This window comes from Vitis riparia, unplaced genomic scaffold (assembly GCF_004353265.1).
Source record: "Vitis riparia cultivar Riparia Gloire de Montpellier isolate 1030 unplaced genomic scaffold, EGFV_Vit.rip_1.0 scaffold345_pilon_pilon, whole genome shotgun sequence".
Taxonomy (NCBI): domain Eukaryota; kingdom Viridiplantae; phylum Streptophyta; class Magnoliopsida; order Vitales; family Vitaceae; genus Vitis; species Vitis riparia.
The window spans coordinates 26,832-43,880 of NW_023269669.1; the positions used below are offsets into that span (position 1 = coordinate 26,832).

The 17,049-nt window shown below is 37.2% G+C and overlaps 1 long non-coding RNA gene across 1 annotated transcript; it reads right to left on the bottom strand.

The window, feature by feature from the left end:
• Window positions 1–1,775: 1,775 nt before the first annotated feature.
• Window positions 1,776–13,615, bottom strand: LOC117909769. Its single transcript, XR_004650443.1, has 2 exons — window positions 13,475–13,615; window positions 1,776–2,128 (listed from the first exon to the last, which is right to left on the bottom strand). It is a non-coding gene; the product is annotated as an uncharacterized LOC117909769 (long non-coding RNA).
• Window positions 13,616–17,049: the final 3,434 nt, after the last annotated feature.

Here is a 17,049-nt window from a genome sequence, read left to right on the forward strand (position 1 = left end):
AGATAAAATAAAACTAAAACGTATGAAATTATGAATTTCCTAGTTGAGAACAAAAATAATGCTAATCAAAATTCTAAATTTTTAACTATCATCACAAATTATCTAAACTCTAAAAAATCCTAACTTTTCCATTATTAACAAAAATTGCCCAAACCAATACTAAAAAAAACTAATTTGTCAAACTAAGAAAATGAATTGTAACCACATTAGACAAAAATCATAATTTTCAAGATGGAATAATAAATCAATAATAATTAATTAATTAATTAATTTATAGTTGGATAAATATATATATGATCAATTATTTTAATGAACTAAAGTTTTATAAGAGTGCTTAAATCTAAGGTAAAATTAAAAACTAACAAAAATGATTTTTAAAACTAAATCTCTAACCTATAGAATCAGTTTATAAAAACGATTTTTAAAACTAAATCCCTAACCTATAAAATCAATTTTATTTATAAATAGATAAATTTCAAAGCATTAAATTGGTAACAAATAAACAAATAAACAATCAATAATTAAATAAATCAAAACCATATCAAATGAAGATTAGAATATATATATTTTTCATGTGAAGCTATCTAAAATCATATTTCATGAATTTAATATATTACATTAAACTAACCTTTTACGTGATGAATAAAGAAAAAATAAATAAACAAATATGAGATTGTATTGTCATATTAAAGCAAACACGTATTGGAGCTAATAAACAAATCAACCCACTCAACCCCATATAATAATCCGAAAATGGTACATCACGAGACATCAAAGCTCCACCAAATGTAATAACTTAAACAATTAAACCACAAGTAACATTTTTTTTTATTCAAATGAAAACGTGCTGGACCCAATAAAGCATTCAACCTAATATAATAATCTAAACTGAAATGAAACCAGATTTATATATATATATATATTTTTAAAGCAACCCAATGTAGAAAACAAATCAACTTACCAGTGGCTAGGTGTGTGGACTGTTCTTCTCAAAAGTGGCAGCTGTGTAAGTGGATGGTATGATGAGTCAAATCCGGTCGGCTATGCCTGCTCCAAAGCAATCCGAATGGGGTTTGGTTTGCTGTGGTGTTTAGGGACAAGTAACAATAGGTTGCAGCATGGAGATGGTGCTGAAGGGTGCTTCCCGTGGAGGCTCTGTAGGTACGCGGCCTGTTTATTTCTCCAAGTGGCAGCCGTGTGAATGTATCTCCTTTACGTGGAGATGTGTGTTGAATCTTCCTTCAAAGGAGTGGTGCGGCTGGTTCTCAATGCATGATGCGGCTATGGTGAGTTCCTCTTCAACTTGCAGCCGTGTGGGTACCTTTGGAGGGGCATGAAATCTTAGTGCATGGTGCGGCTCCCTCAATGCCTCTGAAACATGGACTGATCTCCTTCAAACCGCAGCCCCAAAAATGCCTCTGAAACCTGAACTGATCTCCTTCAAATCGCAGCCTCAAAAATGCCTCTCAAACGTGAACCCCTTCCCTCTGAAAATTGCAGCCTCAAAAATGCCTCCCAAACGTGAACTGCTTCCCTCTCTGAAAATCGCAGTCTCCTCTATCTTTTTTTCTTTCCTTCCTTCACTTTCTTTCTTTCCTTTTTCGTTTCCTTAATCTCTTCTCAATCCCCCATTCAACTCCTCTCTCCAGCCACGATAATGGAAGGAACAACAGCCCACTCCTTTCCTCAATCCGGTCATCAGAAAAAAAATCTCCTCCCCTTCCTTCATCACGCTTCTCCCTTCCTTTTTTTCATGTGAGTTGACTTTTATTTCCTTTTCTGAATTCCTCTCTCTTCCCTCACCAGCCAGCTATCAAAATTTTTCTATCTCTAATGGCCTTCCCCTTTCCTTTTCCCTATACGTGCTTTTCTTTTTTTTTCTTCTTCACTTGCCAAAACTACTTTGGTAATTTTCCCTACAACCGACTTCATTCATCCATCAACCCGTGTGTCATTCTGCTTCCTTTCTAAAAAAAATTTTGATCCTTCTTTGTATCTTCCCTAAAAAACCATCCTCATTCATCCATTATTTATATTCCGCTTCCAGCCCCGAATCCACCTTTCCAAAAAAAAAACAGTGTGGTCCCTTTCCATGAGCATCTTCTGCACACCTTTCCATTGACTCCACCTACATGGAAAAATAACAATAATAAAATAAAATAAAAAAATTCCAAAAAAGAAAGCAAGAATCCATGAAGTCAAAACTATTCCCGTCATTCAACGTCAACATTCCTTTCATTAAAATTTCAAGAAGTCCTTAAATCCCAAATAGGAAAATATCAATACATAGATAAAAGGATACATATCTAAAAATAAATAAATAAATAAATGTTAGATATATTTAATAATAATAATAGAAAGAATTAAACTAATGCAACATATAATAATAGTCGAAGTGTCAAACTCAAGCCACCAATAATAATAATAATAATAATAATAATAATAATAAAAACTCATTTCATGCAATTATAAAATAAAATAAATAAACAAAAATACAAATAATAATAATGATGAAATAATATAAATATATCAAAACTCACTTAATCTTAAAAGCAATCAATAAAATAAATAAATAAGTAAAACAAGAAAACAAATCTAAATGAAACTAAACCTTGAAAAGTGTTTAAGTGGGCCTAAGGCGGTACCTAATGGGCCAAGTGCGTCTAATGGGCCTAAGGTGCACTAAGTGAACCTAAGGTGTCTAAATGGGCCTAGGGTGATGCCTAATGGGCTAAGTATGCCTAAATGGGCCTAGGGTACCTAAGCAAGCCTAAGGTGGTGCCTAATGGGCCAAGTGTATCTAAAAGCTATCCTAAAAAAACAAGAAAAGCCTAAGTCTAAGCTAGGGCTGCCAAGGGTCACAATAAGGGATCAAATAATCCCTCAACCAAAGTCTCCAAGGTGACTCAGAAAAAGGTAAGTGGTGAGTAGTACTGGGCCACCAAGGAACTACTGTGGAGCACTGAAAACGAACTTAAAGACATGTGTTAAAGGGACAAAATTGAGGGTCTACAGTGGGATTTGTAACTCAAGGATTTGAGAGTAATCTTGATAGGTAATAGCACTACCTTGTTAGATTACAAACATTGGTTTATGGGAAGTCTGCATGTAGTGGATAGTAGGTCACGGACCCGAACACTTAGTGTCTCATTGTTATTTCATAGGATTTTGGAGTTTAGTTGATTCTTTGTAGTGGGATTGTTGAATCAACTTCATAATTGGATTCTGAGGGAGCCAGTACTCTTATAGGTCCTAGTGGTCCCTGCTTTGAGCTCATATACATTGTTGGCACGAATTATGAAGGTAAGATTGGTTCTTTGTTCACTTTTGTGCATAAGGCCATTTTGGCAATTATGCAAGATTGCATAGAGGTAAGTGAACAAGGTCTCTAGATTGGGCTAATTGATTAATTAGTAGACACTATTGGGTTAATTAATCAATTATGACCCATTTAAGGCTAGATTAAGTAACCTAAGCCTATATGGGCTCAAGTCACTTAAGCTTAGTTAGGATCCCTACAAATACCCCATAAGGGTTAAGGTTTCTATAAATTTTTTCTTTCACCAGCCAAAGAGAAAGAGAGCCATAGCCTCCACCCTCTTTTTCTCCCTATTGGAAGTGTGGCAAGAACATGGTTAAGTCATCGGGCGGAAGATCATGGGTTTACGAGACTTCCAACAACTTCAAGGTCGTCTTCAACACTTGAAATTTAAGGTTTGGGAACATTCAAACCTAAAGGTTAATACTTTAATCCTAAAAGATCAATTTTTCAAAAATTGGTATTGCTTCCATTACTTAGATCTAAGATGCTAACAGTAAGTTGATTCCAACGCTCATTCTAGTTTTTGGCTACTCAAGTGGTCTTTCGAGTGCCCGAGCAGTCCTTGCATCAAATCGGCGATAAGAAAGATATGCATGATAGTTTGGGAATCTTTTCTAATAGAATAGGGTTCCTTTGTAATTATTTTTACTAAACCTATCTTGTGTTGTAGGTATAATTTTGGTAAATTCTGAATATTATCCAAATAAGTTACCAAATTTATGCAATAAGATCCCTAAGGCCATGAGAACAATTGATTTATTATTTATTTTATGCTATTTTTATTACTTAACATGTGCTAAATAAATAATAAAATGGAAAAGTGATTTGGATTTTTTTTTTCTTAAAAAAATTGTATTTTCATAAGGAGCTTTTTCCAATGTTATTTTTCTAAAATTGGTTGTTATTAAAAGTTATATTGCTTTTCCTTTTTGGGATTATCTACTTTGTTTGGATAGGTGGTTCTCTAAGATTTTTCACCCTAAGAAAAGGAGAATGACATCTATTGTGATGGTGGTCCTCCGGGCTCTCCCTCTCGAGAGAAGGAAAATGACACCTATAGTGATGGTGGTCCTCTAGGCTCTGTCCTCCCCCCCTACCCCCTTGAGTGAAGGAGGAAACCACCAAATCTTTCAGGCTCTCTCCCTTGAGAGAAGAAAGATTTTTTTGGATATGGATAGTCTAAAGATAAAGAAATAAGAGAGTAATTTTTTAAGCACAAGAGTCTCGGTTTAAGAAGTAAATAATAGATTTGGAAAATCTCATGATAGATAGTTTATTTTAACAAAGGTTACTATGGACCCGCATTTTTCACGTGCGTCCCCACTCGATCGGCGAGACTCGCTTTTTTTATTTGTGAAAAATAATTTTTGGAAAAGTTGGAGTCGCCACTCATTTTATTTTTATTTTAAAGGGAAAATAAAACAAGAAAGAAAAACCCTAAAATGTGACTCCATAATTTTTGGAAAAAAAAGGCATGTCTTTGAAAAACCCGAGTCTTGGTCCGGGGATCAGGTTACTTATTGGGAAGGTACCTCTAGGAGATAGCACCCCTCTAAGCCCTAAAAAGGTCTCTACTGACTAAGTTGAGGGAAACGTGGCAATTAATCGGTTAATTATGGATACCTAAGTAGGCTAGGTGGTTCCAAAAAAATAGCATGCCAAATAAGATCAAATCATAATAAAGAAAGGTTAGGATGCGTACCTGGATCACTTCTCGAGCGCTAACACAAGACATCAAAGATTAGTTTGGAAATATGACACATAGTATGTATTTTCATCAAGGACGATCAAACAAGCATCAAGGCAATCAATTATGGCATCAAACATGGTCATGTCCCATGAGAACATACGCATTCATAGAATTTTAGGGTTGTGGGGTAGAAAGGGCGTACCTGATTTGCAAGTATCCACATCTTTATGGGAAGCAAGGATATCTCAATATTAAATATAAAACAAATTCATGTATGTCATCAAAGGAAGTCAAAAATCAATCAAATATCAAGCAAGCAATATGGAAGAAGATATCATGAATGTCGGACCCCCACCAAAGCCCTAATTAATTTCGCATGAGTTGATTCCATAAATTCCATGATTTGGAATTATGAAGTTTATTCATGCTTAGGAAAATCAAGAAAAACACGAAAAAATAGTTAAAAATCAAAGAAAACAGTGAAAGTGCATACCCGAAGTAAAGTGGCAGCAAATTGCATGTTAAAATCTGGATTTTGTACCTAGAAGCTTCTAAAGAAGTTTAAAGAAAACTGGAGTTATTTTGACGTAGAATGGTTTTGAAATCTAGATTTAAGATGTATAAAATCACAAAAAGAAGAAAAAAGAAACAATAGGAGTATGATGCGTGGTGAGGTGGCCAAGCTGGATTAGTGTCTAGGCTACTTTTGAGGCTGAATTACTTGGGTTGCCTGCGGATGTTTCTGTAGATTGCTGAAATGGAATTCTGCGTTCTTACATCAGTGGTCACTATCTGCAAACTCAATTCGCTCATACAACTGTGGAGAAAGAATATTTCACTGCCATCTCTTCCTAAAGTTCCTGTTTTCATGCTACTGGCATCACAACCCAAACCAGATTGGTGCACTCCAGCTGATGTCTTCCAATATTTCTTCTAATTCAGGTTCAGAGAATGACAAGAAGTCATTTGGATTCACCACATTGGAGAAAGTAGAACCATTGTCATCATCCTAAAGGTGCTTCGCCATGGCAGAAAAATGGAAATGCTGGCAGAAAAGCAATTTCAGCTTGTCATCTGATCTGGAAACATGTATGCAATTTCTCTTATATTAACATCTGACTTCTATTTCTGTTGTCAACTTGCTCACAGACGGTTTTCTTCAACTGAGTGCTTGCGTCCTGATTGATATTCTGATGTTCGATTTCTTGAATAACTTTTCATTCTTCAAGCATATCAAATTGCCTATGGTCAGAAATTGACCTTCAGTCAATAAGATTCAGCAACTTCTTTGCGTGAAACTTTCTTGCTATCGATTCTTCAAAGAGTTCAACAAATTTATGACATCCAGCTTTTAGCTGGGAACAATGGTGTTATTCTGATCATAAGCTAAGGTAGTTGCTACAGAATTTATGGCAGTATCTTCGCAGAGATTAAGCTCGCATCACTGCCTGAACCTACCTAGACTGTACCAATCTGTTGAGCAGATACTAAGCCCCTCAAAGTAGAAGGACTCTTCTATGTTAGGTAATGAATCCCAGCATATGAAATGAAGCAGAGCCTCAAAAACTGGAGCTTCCAAATATACAGCTTCAGAATCTTCTTGCTTGTAAGTGCCTTTATGAAAGCCTTCAGTCTCTCACATATTTTTGAATACCAAGTACCCCATAACTCAGACTTTTCACACGTTCACAATTCCAACCAGAATCCCACATTCGAGTCTCCTTATTATTGAATGCTGTTGACACATTTCCACTTCTATGCAGGTTGATTAAAATGAATTTCAGTAGGATATTCCATCTCCGGACCTACCTTAAGTCATGATGAAGGGGGTTCGGTGTTGGAGTGCTCATCTACAGCAGGTTCATTACCATTAGTGGAACGACTTTCTATAAGGAAGTATGGCTGTTTAGATTGCAGCAACACCGCTTCCTCGTTACCCGACACGTGAACTGCAGGAAGCATTCTTAGCCACTTAGAGTCTCTAACAAAAGCTTATTGAAACTAAAAACATCATATCTTACTGAAAGGTTTCCATCAACTATATACTCTGGAGCTTATATAAATATTGTTTTGTTTTTGCTTCAGTTTGATCTTTCTCAAAAACTCTTGTCATGTCAAAATTTGAAATGTTGGGGTACAACTCACTGTCAAGTAACGTATTGCTGGAAAAGAAATCCTCTTACAACTCCCATGACAATCTTAAAGTATCATTTGCCAAGCCAATGTAGCACTTCTTTTCTGGTCAAAAATAAAACAAAAATAGTCCAGGTATTCGTTGGGCATGTATTCATAGATCAGCATTCTTTCTTCTTCAATATGACAATCTCGAAAGCTCGAAAAACAAGGTGTTGGAGCTTGGATGTCAAAATAACTTCATCTCTGTACTCTTGAAGCCTTTGCGAGTTTCTGGAGCTAATTCAGAAGCTGAAATCTGATGTAGATTTTTCTTTGTATCTTCAATAAACCCTCAGACATCTATCAAATATCCATACCAGATCAAACTGCTGTTGCCTTCAGTACCATGTTGATCATTATAAGCTGTACAAAAAAAAATGTTCTTGAAGAGCTGTTCTCCTCGTATTTCTTTGAAAGACGGTAACTACGACTTCAGCAATACTGTCTAAACCTTGTGTGGACTCATCACCAGAAATCTGTTTTCCTGTTCTTCCATCAAGGAACTGGATATGGATCCTATTGCTCAGCATAATGTATTTAAGTTATTCCATGTCCAATCCTCATCTTTCAGTTGCTTGCTTAATTTCTTCAGCATCATCTACTTGTGGCCTTTCCACCATTCTGCCCTCCTTGTCTCTGTACTCACATGCAATAGTCGGAAGTTTAGACACCCCTTCAGAGGTTGCTTCAAGCTTAATTTTGTCAACTTCTTCACCCCGAAACTCTGTTTGATTCTGCCTTGTTTGTAGATTCTGGTGCCTTAACATAAGGTTATTTGAATTCAGTTGTTGGTATCCACTGCAACTCTTTGAGAACTGAGGCCTCCGAATTACTTGTGCATGGGTTTATTTATTTATTTTTTTTTATCAAATGATACTTGTAAAGAATCACTGCCAGGCCTTACCACAGAATCTAATCGCTGTACTGAAATTATTCAGGTTGAAATTTATAGCTTCTCCATTGTCAATGTACCTGCTATCTTGTTGGGAAATTCAGACCATTGCCATAAACCCCCATATTTCCTCTCCTTGAATCTGGAAGTAATGTCCTGAAGTGAGGCACTGCATAAAAAAAAATTGCTTCAATCACAAAAGCTTTCCACTTTCTACAGCATCTTTAGGATATAGAATCAACACAAATCTGCTGAGCTTGAGAATGAAGTTGTGCAGCAGCTTCATATTGTCCATTATTAAAGTTGCCCATCTACCTAGAATTGCAGCATTCTGCTCCCCTACAACATTCTTATGATGTCTCGCATCCAATCAAATATAGAGAGCCAACTCAACAGTTTCAGAACCTCTCTTAGCAAACTCTATACCCAACATATTGCCAGTTCCCAAAAGGAATTTGTTTATCATGCGCTGAATGCATGTTTCAGTCCAAGTAACCATCAGCTATGGACGTTACTATGGCTTCAAACATTTCACGGTCACTCTTCACTTCAAGTTTAGGAATTTGGATAAAGAGTTCAACGGAAGAGATCAATAACCTTTTTGATAGTGATGTCTTCGTCATCCAATTCGTTATCAATGTTCAACAGGTTCTCAATAAACTTAAGAACACAAGATATAATAGCTTCAAATGCTGTTGTAACAGTTAAAATTGAAAATATATCAGCAACAAGATTCTATTCCCGGTGCAATAATGATTCAATATCGTGGCTTCTACCCAACATCACCAATCTTTGTTTCCTTTTTCTTCGGCGAGCTGAACCCCAAGCAGTCTCTTCATAGAAATCTACCCTTCGCTGTTTTCTCTGGTGGAGAGAGATCGATGGGACTTCTCTAACAGATTCTGATCCAATTTTTGAGGTTCTACTTGTACATCATTTGGAAATTCCAGCACTGTTACTGCATTCTTATATGCATTTACAAGCTGCTCAAATGTTGTCCCGGATGTCAAGCTTCTCATAGCTTCCTGATTGAGTTATCTATCCAGCTTCTACAACCAGAATTTTATCGACTTCAGAGAGAGACTCCACTTGATGAGTCACTAGAATGACGATTTTATGAGCAAGGGCAGCCATGACGTTTTCATAGAGAAGAAATGCAGCAGTATGTGCATCTACTACACCAAAGGGATCATCTAGGAAATACACATCTGAATCGCTATGTATTACCCTTGCCTATTGGATCCTCTGCTTTTGAAGTTGATGAACACTATCACTGGGCACTCGAGTACATAAGAAATAACCTGACCTCTGATTCTGGAATAAAAATATAATCGGGGATACGGAAATTCGTCAAGCCGAACTCCGAACTAAAATATGCCATTACTGGGAAACGATTTCTTTGAGAAGTATTGCTCAGCTTCGAAGATATGGATGCCAAATTTGAGCTGCTTGTCAATAAGTTTTGGAAAGAAGTCAATCCAAACTGAAGGTTCTTAACCAGTTCGGAGTTTTCATCGGTTGTCATTTTCCCATCAGAGACTACAAGGGAATCATTAGAAATATTCCGTACAGAGATTGATTTATCTGTTGTATCAGTTTGAACCTCAGGTGTATTGAAGGGTGGGCCATTAAGATTAAGTGTGTCCTGGTCATCCGAAACTGCAGCATCTCGATTGTGAATTAAAAATGAAATAAAACCAAGAAAGGTAATACAGAATGCTTCTGGTTCACTGATTTCGAAATCTAGTTGATCATTATAGGCTCTCAAGTACACATTACCGTCATAAGGTTCTTTCAATAAGGCTTTATACACAAAGGAGTTTGACTCTTTCACCCCATATGAACCGTCTGGACCTTGGCTTGCTCACTGTTGGTTTACAAATCTTAGCAATTCTGCTGGAATGGAAGAGTTCCAAATAATTTCTAGTGACTCCAAGTTTGCATTTAACTTGGATAATAAGTCTTTGGGTAACTGATCTTTTATCATTCTGAGAAAATTTCTTTTGGAGATATCGAAGCTTTGAATGTTTAGCTGCAGCCCGATCGAGTTTTCCTGATGATTATGCATTATGATCCCATTATTCACAAGGAACCGCAATGCTAAAGCCTCTTCCACTTCTTTTCATTCTCACTCCATATAACTTTGATGATTCAGCAATATGCTGCACTCACACTATAGCAGCACACTGCTCCCAATACTTTATTAACAACCTGTTCACTAGTTTGCAGCCACTCAAAGGAAATAGATAAGTTTCTTGTCGATAGTTTGTCAAAACCACCAATGCAGAGAAGTTCCAGTCATACTCTGATAATAACCGTAAGAACCTTAGGAATCCTGATATCCGAGAGCAAGGCACATAAAATGGTAAAGGCTTCAAAAAGAGATATGCAACCAATAGCTCAACTGCCGCCTCGGCCAAGCAAGATGAAAAGAGATGTGAAGCAACCCATCGCTTTGCTAGCCGAATAACTGGCCCATATATTGGGTAACAACCTTGTAGACCATTAATCATGCTAGAATGCTGGCCACGGGTAAAAAGTTCCTTGTCAACAGAAGAAATATGCTTCAGTTGATTACTCCTATTTTGCCTATTCAACAAACTCAGGCCTCTTTCATGCAAAATTCTAAGACGAAATGCATATCCAGACATAAAAACATCCACATTTTCCTCAGTAGCAGTGCAGATCATACCCCAATTGTTCTGGAGACTTTATTCGAGAGATCGAAGGCCTCTCTAGCGAGGTTTTCCTTCTCTTCGGTGTTAGAAGTTATAGCAGCTTTCTCAAGAAACTGAGCTAAGTAAAGTTGGTGATCAGTCCCTTTGTAATCGCCTAGCCAACCCTCTCGCAATCTTGTGCTAATATCATCAACTGTTACTTTGTCATTAGGACCAGTGTAATACTCCATTAGGGAAGACATTAACCTAGTAGCAAGTCGATCACCTTCCTCGGAACAAACAGGTTGGTGGAGTGTTAATTGAACTATATTTTTGTTGTAGATTAACATCAAAACCCTGAACCAAGCGTGTCACGTGACGCTGAGGAAGAAGTTGGAGCAAAGATCCTGAAAGTATTCATGGAGAACTCGCAGCAAAGAAACAAGAATTGAATATTGTAGACGGATGTATAAACTGAGCCTAAACGTTAGCGTCAACAACTTGTGTTTAAAGTACAGAGATGCACAAACTATTACAATTCCCTTTCTTGCCGAGGCACCAATATAGAAACTTAGGAACAAGGTCGCTGATGTTATAAAGAACAGGACACTTACCTAGAGGAACACCTGGGATTCCCAAAGAACCATTTTGCCCAACCAATAAACAGAAGAACTGAACAAGATTTCTTAGAGATACAACCTTTGACTTTAGTAGCTGAACATTCCTCAGACTGAAAGTGTTCGAGCGTCTTTAAGTGTCACCACACTGACCAACACAAACACCATTCGATGAATCCCAATGCACATTTGACGAACAAGAATTGATAGAATCCAAGTATTCTTCCAAGTTGATCCATCATATTCTTGCTTCAAGTATTTCAATATTTTACTCAAAACTCAAATGACACCAGCCACTGCAAACCAATTTGCATTCTTCAGTCTGGATTTTACAAAAACAACAAAACTTAATTTCTCGGTAAAAATTCCGTCCCCATCAGTTTGGAGTGTTAAAGACGATGAAAGAAAGTTACCAATTGCTACATCAAAGCAAACGCGCAAGAATGCACAGATCCCTCTCAATTACCTCCAGAAACGGCAACAAAACTCAAAAACGACCTCAAGAACCTTGCTTGCCAAATATTGAACATATTGACTTTCAGCAAGTTGGCTATGATTCTAGTCAAACAACAATGCTCTTCACAATTTTTTGATTTCTCAATATAGGTAGGTTAGGCCGCTATGTCGTCGCGGGAATCGGAATCAAGCTCATATATCCAGAATTGAATTTTTCTTGAATCCTGGGAAAGAGCAACCAAAAGATTTTTCTTATTTTGTTTGGTCACTGAAATTAGCTCTGATTCGATGTAAGGAGGGAGAGAATCATCGATCAGATGGCAGAGATGTGAATGTTCAAAGGTTTTTCCTCGCCTTCAATGGCTTCAAAGGGAAAGTGCGAGTTTCCATCCTCCATTCAGCCGTGATCCCTTCAGTTTCTTCTACTTTCTGGTTATCCATGGTTCCCTCTAACCAATCCTCTCTTTAGATCACCTCTCCAGGAACCACGCGTGGTAATAATCTTCTGATCAGATGAATCCAGAACTTCTTCAGTTTTCCAATTTTAGAGAAACCCAAATCTCTCCTCAAGGTCGGTGATCTCTCCCCATATGATGATAAGATCAACAGAGAATGGCAACAAGGTTGCTTCCATGAGAATCATCAGTTGTAGCGTGAACTCCAATTTTCTAACAGAAACAAAAAAAATCGAACTCTCAGAATTTCTCCCCTGTTTTTTTCTTTCACAGGCTCTGTTGTTTCCATAAAAGTCAGTGCGACAGGAGCAGGCGAGTGGCATAAGCTGTCCTTCAACCGTGAAGAAACAATGGCATTGCTCACCTCAGCAGTAGCACCAATAATCGTCCTATCATTAGGTTGATGAATATAAGGAGGCAAATCCTACTGTATAATCTGCGAATTCTGGGCAGTCTTGCTTCCAATCGCTCCCTCTTTCTGCTCTTCTCTACGCTTTTCTTCAAGATCTCTCCAAAGAAAACCCCCAAAGGCAATCTCCGAATCTTCCCCAAAAAAATTCCCATCGAAGGCCATGAAAAATCTGTCCTTTCTCCCCCCTGTTCTCAGTGCATGCTGCCAGTCCCCTCTTTTCTCCCCTGTTTCCCGAGGTTGATAGTGTGGGATAGATCCGAATTTCAATGGTGCATATTCTAGATTTCTGTAGTTCACTCGAAGATCCTCGGAATCAACTATCCAATATTTGAGTGAGATTGTTGCATACTTCATCTCGTATTGACACTTCCCGTCATTCCTCAACGTACTCCCAAATACAAAAGCAAGGGTTCGAACACCGTGCGGGAAAAGAATATAGATAAAAAAAAAAAAAAAAAAAATTGAAGTAAAACTTGGAGAAGGAAGTGGCAGAAGGTGTTGATCAGTAAACATGGATAGCCCCCACTTCAGATATTAATCCATGGGCTAAAAACAAAGGGAAAAATGCAGAAAATGATTGAAATGAAGAACAGAATATAATCACATTCTGGCATGGAGTTATATGCTTCCGAAGCCATCAATGACATCCAAAACCAAAACAAGGCAAACAAGCAAGCATCCAATCTCAACAAAGCAAATTGTGGCCCTTTTCGTCCACACAAAATCAACAAAACCATTAAATATTCACGTGGAAAAATCAAATATAGGTCAGAATTCCAAAAGCAACGAGGTGCATACCTGGACAGCCTTGGTTGCAATTGCTCTTTTCGTTTCCTCTGTTCTTTTCCCCGACAAATTTTTAGAATCCCTCCCAATCATCCAATGCGTCTTCTCCAATGCGTCCTCTCACCAAAAAAGAATCTCCTTTCCTGCTATCTTCCTTCTTCTCTCTCCCAAAACTCCCATATGTGCTGCCCCCTTGTCTCTTTTAAAATTTTTCTTTATATATGGCAGCCCCTTCTTGCAGAATATTTTGTTTCCTTATTTTTTTAGTCTTCTCCTTCAAAAGCAAATCTTCCCAATTTCAAATTCCCCTCCAAAACCTTCCAAGGGGAGTCCCACTTTCTTTAAACTCCAATGGTAAGTTTCCTTGCAAAAGCATGAAATTTTTTAAAGTAAATAATTGAATGAGTAACTAAATAAGTAAACAAACTAGAGGACAATAATAAAAAAAAATATAATGAATAACCAAGTTAAGAAAAATAATATAAAGAGGAAGAAAACAAATAAAAATAAGAGTGATTAATAATCATAAAACTAAAACTAAGAAATTAAAATAAACAAATTAACAAAAACTGGGCCCCACGAGTCATGCAACCGTGTAAGTCATACAAAAAGTGAGTCTAAAAGTGCCTAATGGGCCAAGTGTGCCTAAGTGGGCCTAGAGCGGTGCCTAACGGGCCAAGTGTATCTAAAAGCTATCCTAAAAAAAAACAAGAAAAGCCTAAGTCCAAGTTAGAGCTACCAAAGGTCACAATAAGGGATCAAATAATCCCTTAACCAAAGTCTCCAAGGTGACTCAGAAAAAGGTAAGTGGTGAGTAGTACTAGGCCACCGAGGAACTATTGTGGAGCACCGAAAACGAACTTAAAGACATGTGTTAAAGGGACAAAATTGAGGGTCTACAGTTACCAAAATCACTCAAAGTCTTTCTTTTCAAAAGATTAAGTGGGAGAGGGCCTTAGCAAATCCTATGACCTCCATCATGGAGCCTATCTTGATTTGCGTTCATTACCACACCATCGATGGGTTGGGCCTTGGGATTGTGGGATATGGACTCTCCTTGAGGATGAGATTAGACATGTCTATAATGGGAGCAACCACTTCACTGGTGAGATTCCTTACTTGGTGACATTGGTTATTCAAGGAAACTAGTTATACACTTAACATGTGATATGGAGTTGTTGAATCACCCATCACAATCCCACTTGTATAGTCCATGGGTTAAATAAAAGTTATGTTGATCTTGTCTTTAGATACCTTCATGGTTAAGGCAGGAAGATCAATTTTACAGGGTCTCTAACTAGTAATATGGTCATGACCTACTCACCATAGGCTTGATTCTTATGATGCTAAGATACCTTCAAAAGGATATATAGTTTGAGATGAACTACATTTTTGCTAAATTAATTAACAAATTATTTCGTTTACTCATTTTATTAATGCATGATTTTGTTTTTGTTATAGATATCATGTCGTATAATCTAGTTAATGTCATTCTCACTACTAATAAGTTGACATAGTCAAACTTTGTGGATTAGAAAAGGAATTTGAACATAGTACTCACTTCAAAGGATCTAATGTGGGTAACTTAAGAAATTGCTCCTTCCGCCCTTAATGAACATTCCACTTAAGATGAGAAGGGTAATTATAATAGTTGGAAGAGGGAAAATCAAAAGACCAAGTGTACTTAGTGTTAGAAAAATGAGGCTAATCCAACCTATGGTAATCACCTTAGAGGGGAGGTGAATAGGGTGATGGTCTCTTTTTGCAAATTTAAACTATGTGAATGTAAGAGACAATTATATGCAAGTATATAAAAAGCAATATAAAGACAATTGCATATAAATTAAAGAGTAGGGAAGAGAGAATGCAAACACAAGAGTTTATAGTGGTTCGGCGCAACCCGACCTACATCCACTCTCCTCTAGCTTCAATCCCAAGCTTTAGGTTCCACTAATTCAAGGCTTCCAAACCAAGCCTTCAAGCAATACAATTGGATTATGGTTCCAATTCACCCTCTTGGACTTTTGGATCCAAGCACCCTTTACACTTCTCAAGAGATATCCCACTCTTGAAAAGCTTTCTCTCAAAGATTTACAAATAAATGATCTCACAAAAACTTTAAGCTCAAATGATACAAGAAAACTAGGATTGAAAGGTGCATTAAGGATATGCAAGTTTTAGAACAATGGTGCACTAAAAAACACTCTTCCAAGGCTCAAATATATTCAAGAAAGGTTTGGGAAGGTTAAGCTTTTTAAACAATGAAGATTGGAGCCTTTTTATAGAAGAGAAAAGCCAAACTAGCCGTTTGGGGGTTCGACCGGTCAAGCTAGAGGTCGACCGGTTGACTAGCCATTAGCATTAAATGTTTGGCAGGTGACCGTTGGGCCTTAACCGGACCTCAATTGGTCCTCGATCGGACATCGATCGGGAAGAGAATCACCTTGACCGAGAAGAGAAGGCCACTGGGAGAGAGAAATGTTTTGGCATCCCTCGACCGGTCCTCGACTGGACGAGCACAACACCTAACTTTTTCAACTTAAAACCTTTTAAAACAAGTTTGAAAAACATTTAACACAAGGTTTTAGTTGAAAATATGAAATCATCCAATTCTAAAGATATTTAAAACAAAATAACTCTTGGATGATTTTGGTGCATAAGTAAATAATGTAATGCAAGAAAATCCTAGTGCACCAACAACCTTACAAAGAGATCTTATGAAGCTTGGATCTTGAAAAACACTTCTCTTTGAGGTGGTCTTCTTCTTCATGATTTCTCCTTGGCTTGATTTGTCTTTGTGATTGCCACTTTGGAAATCATCTTGCCTAATCACACTTGAAATATAATCATTAGTTCTAAACCTTGTTTTGTTATCATCAAAATCAAGATTAACCACACCTTGGTTTCACACTTAGGTCTTTGGATAATGTGTTGCAACATTAGCATGTGTCTATGCCAAGAACTTATGATATTATTATCAATCTCCATGAGATGTTTGGTGACAAAAGCAGGCCAGCTAGGCGAGTTGCTCTTAAAACTATTATAAACACTAAATGTCAGAAGGAACTCCCATTAGAGATCATATGATTCGTATGATTAGACTCTTTAACGAGATGAAGATCCTTGGAGCTAAGTTCGATAGGGAAGCCTAGGTTGAAATGGTTCTAAAGACCTTAGAAGATTTTTTCAAGTAGTTCAAGCTCAATGATTCTATGAATAAGATTGTGATGAGCTTAATTGAAGTGATGAAAGAGCTCAAGACAACTGAGGGGATTCTCTAAGACCAGAAAGGTATTCATATGGTAGCTAAGGGTTCTTTAAGTTCTTTTAGCTAGAAAAAGAAGAACACTACATAATCTACCAAGCACAAAGAAAAGTTTAAGGGTAAGGGGAAGAAGAAGAAGAGTAAGGGTTATGGTAAGTTTTTCCATTATGGTTAGAAAGGGACTAGAAGAAGGAATGCCCTAAGTTCCTGAAGGGACTACCAGGTATGCATAATTCTCTTCTAGTTGAATCATGTTTAGTATTGGATTCTATTAACTCTTAGTGGATAGATTCCAGAGCCATTGATCATGTATGTAATTCTT